The 10,883-nt window shown below is 37.3% G+C and overlaps 1 protein-coding gene across 4 annotated transcripts in view; it reads left to right on the top strand.

Moving 5' to 3' along the window:
* Positions 1-10,883, top strand: part of vti1a (vesicle transport through interaction with t-SNAREs 1A) — a 120,045-nt gene that overhangs the window by 65,371 nt on the left and 43,791 nt on the right. The window lies entirely within an intron of this gene.

Genomic DNA, 10,883 nt, shown 5'->3' with positions numbered 1-10,883 from the left:
TAAACTTTTAGTTTAAAAATATAAAAACTAAACAGCCTACGGTATTTTTACAGTCTTTATTTTACAGTTAAAATATATGTTTATTAAATAAAGTCTAATGTTACAACAAATCATGGATCCCTTTGAGGATTTTGTTGTGTATTGTTTAGTTAAAGAGGCAAAAGTGAATAAATTAGCACCTTTTCTAATTAAACTGGGTTTGATTTTGTGTCTGCTGTTTTTTATATTTAAACTGCAGTATAAGAGCCAGTTTTAGTATTACAAAAGTTGGGAATAACGAGGTTTATCTAACATTAACATCTAGCTCTTTTGATATCTTAGTCAAACAGAAGAGTCCAGTGTGCTTTCACATATCTATGCATTTTAAATCGGAGAAAGGTGTTGTCACAATTAAACCATGAGGCAATTATTGTTGAAAATGTCATTTTTTTAATATTATATATTAGTTGGATTTGAACAGTTCAGCAGATATAACCAATTATTTTGTAGTTTTTTATCAAGTATGATTACTTCAGTATTTAGTTATTCACCAGTTTACCAATTCACCATTTTAAAGAAAAAGATTTTTTCATATGTATACTGAATATAAGTTTTCTATTCATGATTTTGTTGTGCCTAAATCTAGAATACAAACCAATAACATTAATAAAAACTGAGCTTCATTGACAGATTAAATTGGGGTTTATGGAGCAACCAAATTCAGGCTTTCACACAGCTTCTTTTTGTTCTTTTCTTAGTATTGATACATTTAAAGTTTGAGAAAAATCATCATTGTTTGTCTTTCTAATTGTCTTCACCTTCAGTTTTGATTTATATTTGATGCTTCAGTTTCATGGTTTTATTTTTCTCCCACCTCTAAATCCCTGTTGACAGTTTTGGTCTCCCACTGGTTATTTGTTTGCACACATTTTATTGGCTCGACAAGTATTAATTCAGTGAGGTGTTAATTGAAGGAAAGAAGGGCGTGGTCTATGTAGGAGTCTATTGTTTTACTGAAAGCAATCAAAAGCCTAGAAACAGTGCCAACATTTTTGTAGTGTCTTCATGAAAACATTGCGTCTCCATTTGCTCCGACAGGAATTGTGATCAAACCATGATCTGGACAGACTAGAGCTTCCTTTGTGGGTCTGCCTCAGTTCTTCAGTGGGTTCGGGTGGGCATTTAACAAGTTGTATCATTCATTTACCAACAAAAGCCTTTACCGGTAGGGGTTTAACGGTGACAAATTCTTCTAGCGCTCGGCATTGTGGGAGCCTCCCAACAGGACCTGTCAAAACATGCAAATGAGCTTGACGTCAAGTCCGATTTTGACAAACATAATTAAGGTGTTCCAATTCAGGACATGTTAATAAGGAAAATTGCGGGCCTCCCTCCCACAGGTCTTCACTAATCACGAAGCCTTAAAGATTTGGTGCGTGTGATGTTGGTGTGTGTGGGTTTTTTTTCCTCTCCAGTTTTTGTTGGATAATGAACTGTTGTGAAATGTTAGATCTCCTTTCGCAGTCTTTCACCGAGTTTGAGGAGATAGGCAGGGAAGAGCTGCCCGAGGTGTGGTGTTGTACAGATAATTAAAAGGCAAGAAATTTGTGTTTCGCACTTTGATCTGCCTGTCAAGTTTCTGATTAGAGACGTGACAGCCTTTAATCAACAGTAATGTGATGATTAACGCTCCTAAACTGTTAAATTCGAATCAGAGGAGCGTTGAGTTTTCTCTTTCTTCTTCTCCTGCCTCCAGAATGCCTCCCGAAGTCCATTTCTGACAAACTGGCAAACTTTTCTTCCTCGGTAATCACTTGCGGTTGTTAAATCAGACGCTGTGTTTGATTAGAACCAGTGGACAAGTTGTTTTTCCTTGCAGTTCTTTATTTTTTTAAACATCTTCATAGTCCTGGTACAACTGGTTTAGTTCATGTATTATAAGACTTACAGATGTTCGTCTTTTATATAAAGACTGGGTTTTTGTACTGTTGTACGTTTTAATCCTTCGTTTCCATGTGGTCGTGATGCTACAGCAGTGCATCATGCTGCAGCTCCACCGTTTATACAACTGCTCAGTTTATAATAAAATCTAATCATTTAAATTGTGGCACTCAAGTTCTGGATTTATTGTTTAGGTTGAATAAAGTTTAATGTGGCGGTGTTTGTTGTTTTTGTTATTCATGCACTATTATCATTACTTTTTTATTTTAGTTGCATGTGGGCAGCACAATTGTGTGACACAAATGTCAGCACTATGAATAATGCATTCACAAATTAGCTCATTCGGACACGAGTTTTTAATTCTGCACTTCATACATTTTTTATTTTTTACAAATTTGGCCAAGTTTAATCAACCCATAAGGGGGAAAAAACACATTTTCCATTGCTTAAAATGGATTTAATAAGTCAGCTCTGTTTGAGCTTCACAATTGACCAATCTTGAGTGGTTGTGGAATAAGGTGTATATGCGGACCAGCCGTCTGTAGAAATTCCCGGCTTTTTAATTGAAGAGCTCAGAAAGTATTGCTCCTGCCCATGCATTGTTGAACGTGGGGCAATCACTGCAAGCATCCAAGTCCATTAGTTTTCATTTGGATGGTTCAGTGAGACTGGTTGATTAAGTCCAAGCAATTTGCTCGTAGGAACCCCCATTCTCCACTCAATCCTGCTTTCTCTCAGCCCTTTGCCACCAGTAGGGTTGTTGTTCATGTTAATTTAATTTGGTTTGTTAGACATATTAACACAATAGCTTTGTGCCCGTCTTGATGCTTTGGCACGAATGAGTCGGCTGTAATTTCTGCGAGTGTAGAACTTTTTTTCACAGCTGCATTTTTAATACGTTAAATGTTTTGATACAAGTCGTTGCTACCAGAAGGAAAACTGTGTAATATTTGATTGAATATGTCAAATTCTTTTGGCTTAATGTCCTTGGGAATGTATGTAATTTCACAAGTTTAAAACAAGGTTTTTCTTTATAAGCTTCATCAATTTTTATTAAATAGTACAAGCAGGCTCTGCTGTTTGAAACACATGTAAATCTGGTGATTTGTGAATTTGACTTTGAGGTTGAGGTTAAAGGAAAAGAGGAGGGGGATTTCAAATGGAGGGAACATGTAGCTTTCAGTCTCTCCACCCGGGTGCAGCTTTACACAAATGGTTTTATTACCAGCTGCTTTCCTACAAGCTTGGTCATTTATACCCATTAAACTTGCGTCTTATCACCCATAAGACGTCCTTACGTCTCTCCGTCCACCAATTGTCTATAATCAGCCATTTAAAGCAGCAACGGAAATTTCTTTTGTGCCTTGCTTCGGTCTGATGGACAGGCAAACGAGCTGGGAGGAGGAGGGATGTTAGAGTACCGAAGGAAATTCTCTGGAATGATGAATAAGCCAAGTTGAGTGGCTGGCTAACAGAGATCTGTCTTAATCAGAAGTGATTTGTCAGAACAGGAGCTCTGCAGGGTCAGGGCTCAGGCGATGAATAAAACACTGCCTTGCAAAATGAAGAAAGGCCCCAGAAATTCACCCTGACTGCCCACCGCGACTCAAACGCATGTGAGGGGAAGGGCCGATTCAGGGGCTAAGTCAGGATAGACCGAGCTAGGCCAGCTTTAACCGACACCTAATATCCCTCGGTTTGGGACTTTAGGTGCTCACTATATTGCCTTGTCTGCTCTTTAAACGTTACCTTTTTTAGAGTGTAAAGTAAAATTGATGATAAAGTGAAAAACATCCATGTGTAAGGACAATGCATCCTTGAAGAATCATCTTCTGTTTAATGTTTCCCTTCCTAGGTTCTGAGTTTCTGATAACCATGCAATAGTAGTTGTCATTAAAAGCAATCCTTCTGTTAAAGAAAACTGAGCGCTGAGGTGTTACATGCCCCCATGTGACTAAACGGTTGGCACCTTTTTAAATTTTATTTGGAGCTATCGCTTAGTTCAAATGTGCTAGCCTGACGGCCTGTGGGCTAAACATTACGACTAGATCCCAATGTGGGTAAAACATTAAGGGGGGGTGATGAAAGTGTGTCACCATGCAATTGTAGACTTGGGAAGTCCTTATGAAAGCTTTTTTCTGAAAAGTGTACAAAGACAGGTAACTTTTTTTCTGCCTGGGCCTCACAGGCATATAAGTTGACTGCTGCTGTGTGCTTTTGTGTGTGTATGTGCGCGTGGCTGACAGAGTTTGAAGGGAAGGAAAAATGTATGGTCTAACATTTATCAGGCCCCTCCTTACGTCCCCTCAGCCCTCTCCTGGGATTCCACACCTCGTTTGTTGACGTGTGTGGCTTGTGTTCAGATATAAGTGTGTGTGGTAACCTTCACAAAGTGGTTTCAACTGCCTAATGAAAAGGAGCTTTGCTGAGCCTCAGAGCACACCACTGTCAGGTCTTGTACCTTTTCGGCTCTGGGGACAGCGAGAGCAGCTGCCTCACTCAGAGAGACTTTTTTTTTTCAGAAAGTTTGTACCTGCTATGACAAAGCTTTTGTAAAATAGATTATAAATCCAATTAGATGCCTCCTTGGACTTAGATATCTAAGCACTGCCAGACTTGTTTGCAACATTTTGCTTACTCATGCTTCTTTGAAATTAATTAATGCTTTTAAAATGATAAGAACCTTTAAAAAAAAAAAAAAAAACAACAGAGTTGTGATCTGGAGATTTTCTTGCTGTGACAGTGCTAACCTCCATACTGTCTGTGTTATTTTTATTGTTGAGGATCTTTGGGATATTATCACATCTGAGAAAAAACATCTCATTTAAAAGTGTTCTACGACATCTTACTCCAGAAAGAGATGGCAAATGTATTTTATGGATAGCATGGTCGAACATGATTTGCATCTTTCATTCCTCTAAAACAACAGTTACAACAGTTCTCTAAGCCAGTGATTCCCAACCAGGGGTATGTGTACCTCTTGGGGTACGTGAGCAAATTACAGGAGGTATGTGGAAAAATTTCCCAGGTGTGTAAAAATAAATAAAAATAGGACTGATATATGTAGGRCCCTATGATTTCCACAATGTGGAAAATGCAAAAGAAATCACGAAATTTACACAAAATGTAATAAAACACAGAATCTTGCGAAATTTGCTCATTTGGGGTATTTGATGTATTTCTATCTCCATATAATATGATTTATTCATGTATTTATCTAAAAAACATATTCTATATACAACAAAATACAATCACAAATTAAATGAAAGGTAGCAGAAGAAGAAAAAAGTCGTATGATAGCTTCCCCTTTTCTCACTAAACAAATTCAATCAAAAAATAATCTTCAAAGGCTATTTTGGACGCCGCTGCTTCCTGCACCTGCCGTTACCTGGTTTATTTATTTAATTACATGTTCAATTTCAAGGCAACGTATTTACGTTTAATTTGATTTGAAAATAATAAAATGCCTTAGAATTAAACGTTCTAGGGTGAAATAAATAAATTTCGTTCAATAATCATCTGTTGTACATTACAGTGGTTTGCAAAAGTATTCATACCCCTTGAACTTTTCCATATTTTGTCACATTACAACCACAAACATAAATATATTTCACTGGAATTTAATGTGAAATACCAACACAAAGTGGTATACAATTGTGAAGTGGAAGCAAAATTTTACATGAATCAAAACATTTTTTACAAATAAAAAACTGAAAAGTGCGACGTGCAAAAGTATTCAGCCCCCTTTTCCCTGAGTGCAACCAATTGCATTCAGAAGTTGCCTGATGACTGCTAATGACTCAAAAGGGTCCACCTGTGTGTAATCTAATCTCAGTACAAATACAGCTGCTCCGTGACGGCCTCAGATGTTGGTTAAGAGAATATTGGGGAGCAAACAGCATCATGAAGTCCAAAGAACACACCAGACAGGTTAGGAATATGGTTTTGGAGAAGTTTAAAGCAGGCTTAGGTTATAAAAAGATTTCCCAAGCTTTGAACATCTCACGGAGCACTGTTCAATCCATCATCCAGAAATGGAAAGAGTATGGCACCACAGTAAACCTGCCAAGACAAGGCCGTCCACCTAAACTTACAGGCCGAACAAGGAGATCACTGATCAGAGAGGCAGCCAAGAGGCCCATGGTGACTCTGGATGAAATGCAGAGAGCCACAGCTCAGGTGGGGGAAACTGTCCACAGGACAACAATTAGTCGTGCACTACACAAATGTGGTCTTTATGGAAGAGTGGCAAGGAGAAAGCCATTGTTAAAAGAAAACCATAAGAAGTCCCGTTTGCAGTTTGCCAGAAGCCATGTTGAGGACACAGCAAACATGTGGAAGAAGGTGCTTTGGTCAGACGAGACCAAAATTGAACTTTTTGGCCACAATGCAAAATGCTATGTGTGGCGGAGAAAGAACACTGCACATCACTCTGAAAACACCATCCCCACTGTCAAATATGGTGGTGGCAGCATCATGCTCTGGGGGTGCTTCTCTTCAGCAGGGACCGGGAAGTTGGTCAAAGTTGATGGGAAGATGGATGGAGCCAAATACAGGGCAATCTTGGAAGAAAACCTGTTGGAGTCAGCAAAAGATTTGAGACTGGGGCGGAGGTTCACCTTCCAGCAGGACAACGACCCTAAACATAAAGCCAAAGCTACAATGGAGTGGTTTAAAAAAAAGAATATTCATGTGTTAGAATGGCCCAGTCAAAGTCCAGACCTAAACCCAATTGAGAATTTGTGGCAAGATCTCAAAACTGCTGTTCACAAACGCTCTCCATCCAATCTGACTGAGCTTGAGCTGTTTTGCAAGGAAGAATGGGCAAGAATTGCAGTCACTAGATGTGCAAAGCTGGTGGAGACATACCCTAAAAGACTTGCAGCTGTAATTGCAGCAAAAGGTGGCTCCACAAAGTATTGACTCAGGGGGGCTGAATAATTTTGCACATCGCACTTTTCAGTTTTTTATTTGTAAAAAATGTTTTGATTCATGTAAAATTTTGCTTCCACTTCACAATTKTATACCACTTTGTGTTGGTCTTTCACATTAAATTCCAGTGAAATATATTTATGTTTGTGGTTGTAATGTGACAAAATATGGAAAAGTTCAAGGGGTATGAATACTTTTGCAAACCACTGTATAGTTTTGGAGAATCATCATTACGTTTGACGGGGTGGGGGGGTACTAGTGGTATGACAAAATGGCTCAGGGGGTACACAAGTCTAAAAAGATTGGGAACCACTGCTCTAAGCATACAGTAATTGTGTAAAAACACAAAAGTTGTCGATTAAAGTGGATACATTTAATAGGTTTCTACGCTTTGGGTTATTGAGCAGCTGAAACTACAATCAGGAGTCACTTTTCTCCTCTGTGACAGTTCAGTTTGTTAAATATTAGGAAAAATGGCACACTCTGCTTCATCAAAGRAAAACATTTGTCAGCTGTGAAGCCACTCCACTTAAATTAGTCCATTTTTATGACATTTTGCACCAAAAACGTACTTCAAGTTCCTCACAAAATAATGTGAACAAAATGTTAGTTTGTTGGGAGCTGTACAAAAAATGTTCCTCGGCACTGAAATCAAAAAGAGGACAGCAGGTTTACCCGGATGTTTGAAACTTTTAGTTTGTTTTCTTTTACGCATTTGGCCCAAACCCTCATAAAGAAAAAAATTCAAAATCATTATTGCAGGCAAGGCACCATGAAGAAAATCTGTTGTTTTTTTAACAGCTGTGCGTACAAGAATACAAATATGGAGCTTTATAAGCTAGTGGGAAAAGCCTTGTAGTTTGCCACATCTTTAAAGGTTTTAACTTATCTTTATTTTTCCCCTTAACTTAAAAAAACATGTTCATTAAGCAAGAATGTTCTAAATAAGGTTAACATGTTTTCCTAAAACTATCAAGATGGCCGCTAATTTTTATCCGTTTCATAAATAGTTCCTTCAACTGTGTCCAAAACTCATATAAGATAAATTGTTTTGTTCCAACTTTTTATTTGACGTTGCTTCTTTTACAGTTACAGATTGCGTTGTTTGTAGACACTTAATATGATTTATTATTATTATTATTATTTATACCTGAAAACCAGGAGGTAGAATGTTTAGATTAGGCTGTTTTTGTTGTGTATTGAAAAATAAGTCCTTATATGTTCATTAATTTTTCCCCTCGAATCTGGAGTTACATTAGAGGAAGTAGTTCTTTGGTGCTGATGTAAATGTAATGTAATGCAATAATGGGCTTGTTAAATGGACCTTTGGGGATGGGGAATCTTTAACAAGAGAGCCAGAGCACGTCCTCCGGGTCAGGGTTATTTAAATTGTTAATAGCTGCTTAAACAGGCGAGGAATGTTTTATAACGAGCAACAAGTCAGGGACATTAACGGTAAAAGAGTTCTCCTTTTGGAAATTTTTTTGTTTGTTTTTGCGTCTAGGTTTCTGTTTTGAATCATATGTTTTAAATCCTGCAAATAAAATAATATTTTGCATGAAGCAGTAAAATACAGACATTGAAAAATACTAAAGTACCTGGAACTTCTTTATTTTTAAAACTTTAGAAACAATTTTTTTGTCTGTGGAAACCTTCCATTGTTTGAGTAAATGAACCTATTTGTTCATATTTTCTTTAGCGACTGCTGAAAATAACATCTCACACAAAGCATTGGTCAGCAGGACTTACAGAGCCACCTGCTCTAAAGACCATTCTGAGGATTCAAAAGATTTTTTGATCCCTATCACCATCCTTTGAAGTTTATAATTTCACTTTTGAGTATTAGTGAGAGTTTTATGCTACAGCATTGTGCAAAGATTGTGTCCAAATAATTCAATGCGACACAAAACAGTCTTTTGGGATCTTTTTATTTTTCCCATTTCAATTGTGTCCCTACAAAACGAAGCTACTTGCAAATTGTGTGTGACGATTGCTCAAGAATATCGTTGATCTTTTCACCCACTGCCTCATCCATCTTTTTCCTCACTGTAAACCCTTCCAATAACACACTTGCCGTAAAAAAAAGCTTGTCATGCTCATTTATTTWAAAAAAAAGAAGCTCCAGCACTGACAGAGATGGATAAATGTGGGTTTTTGTCCCTTTAACAGAAGATTTCCGCTTCAACTCCCTCCTGGTTGTTTCTTGTTCTTTGCCAGTCAGTGCAGGGGGAGGGCTTGTATTTTTATGGTTATTAATACCTGCACTCAGTCTTTTAAAATGCCCTATTTGTCACATGTGACTGTCTGACTGCACTGTTTAATCTGGGTATCCTTCAATCTGTCTCATTCCAGATTAGAAATTAATGAAGGCAGGAAGAGACACATTTGAGTCAGTTACAGTGTGGGGCTGTGTAAAGGACGGGATGAATGGGAGACGAATGTTGTTCATTTGACAGTGCTTTCTCCTTTTTTTTTCCTACTTCTGCCTGATCCCTTTTCTCCATGTCTCTTTCTCCATCATTTTTTTCTCTCTCTCTCTTCTCTTGTTTGGCTGCCAGATGTAGCCCATTTTTACCCCCACCCCCCACCCCAAACAAGCGCTCAGCACGTGGGCCCTTTGGTGTGCGGCACCTGTGTAGTGTAATACAGTCAGCAACTGTGTTGTTTATTCTGAATTTATTTGGTGCTTTTGAACRCCCATCTTTGATCCACGCAAAGAGTCTTCACTTTTTTAACCCCCCCCAGATTCATCGTCTACCTCCCTAATCTTTAACCACTAACGTCGGAACAGCGTTGTTATTTTTTTGGGTTAGTTGTGGAAAGGATAACTTATGTAGTTAATCCTTTTTATTTATATATTCGTTCAACTTTTCTTTTCACTACCAACCTAAGAGACTGAAAAATGATGAATACCTCTGGCATTTTTAGCACATGCCTTGGCAGAGATCTATTATGTGCACTGTGTATTTCAGGAAAATGTCAAACTTCTAAAGACCAAAAAGATCCTRCGTCCCATTTTAAGGACTGAACAAACTGACATATGCATTTGACACAACATCACAAGACTGTGTTCTATAATATGTACAAATCCTAGTTTTATGAGGGTTTATATTAGGGCTGCAGCTGATGATTATTTTAGTAATTATATCGATTAATCGGGTAATCGGACAAAACAATGGTCAGATTCAGCAGTAACTATTGAGCTTATTTTATGACTAATACAATTATTTAATATTGTGAAGGGTTAATTTACTCTTGCTTATGACCATGCTGCAATCAAAGTTAAATTGCTATACCAGTTGTATTTTACGTACGCCTTTAGGTTGCTTGTATTTATGTGTGTAAGGTTTGAGGTTGCTTTAATTACGACCGTTCTGTCATTGAATCATTTTTTAACCATCACAGGAAAAAAATTGCTGTAAATTCATTTTTATTGGAAAACTGAATGTGATCTTTACAAATAAAAGTAATATGAGTGATGTTAAAGTTTGAGGTTTATATATTGATTTTTATAGGGTTCACTTGTTATTTGTAACAGTAAAAGTTAATTGATTTTTTTATTAAGACTGTATCATTATTTTGGTGCAGTGTTCACATTTTACCCAATAAAAAATTTAGTTCTGACTGCTTAGATTTAAACAAATAGGACAGTAGTAATAAATGAAGGGTATTGACAGGCTTCAAAGTCATAAAAAGCATTAGCAGAATAGAAAGAAATCCTGCTCGCTACTATAAATCCTTTTAAATTTGAAATACTCACTTCAAGTATCTCATCTCACTCAGCTCATGCTATTAATCTGTTTCTTTGCTTTTATCTTTATTTGACACATTTATAGTAAGTGTTGTTTTTATCACACAACTTACACACTGTTTAATAATACTTTGCCAGTTAGCCACTATAGTTATTCAGTACATGTAATGTTAGCCAAAGTATATCTCCTTGCACATCTGTAACTTGGTAGATTAATCTTGACAGATCTAATTTCCCTCTGGGATCAGTAAAGTATTTTGGAATTGAATTGAATTGAATT

Source organism: Austrofundulus limnaeus, unplaced genomic scaffold (assembly GCF_001266775.1).
Source record: "Austrofundulus limnaeus strain Quisiro unplaced genomic scaffold, Austrofundulus_limnaeus-1.0 Scaffold43, whole genome shotgun sequence".
Lineage (NCBI taxonomy): Eukaryota > Metazoa > Chordata > Actinopteri > Cyprinodontiformes > Rivulidae > Austrofundulus > Austrofundulus limnaeus.
Note: the sequence above shows the minus strand (reverse complement) of the source record. Positions and strands in the feature narration are given on the sequence as shown.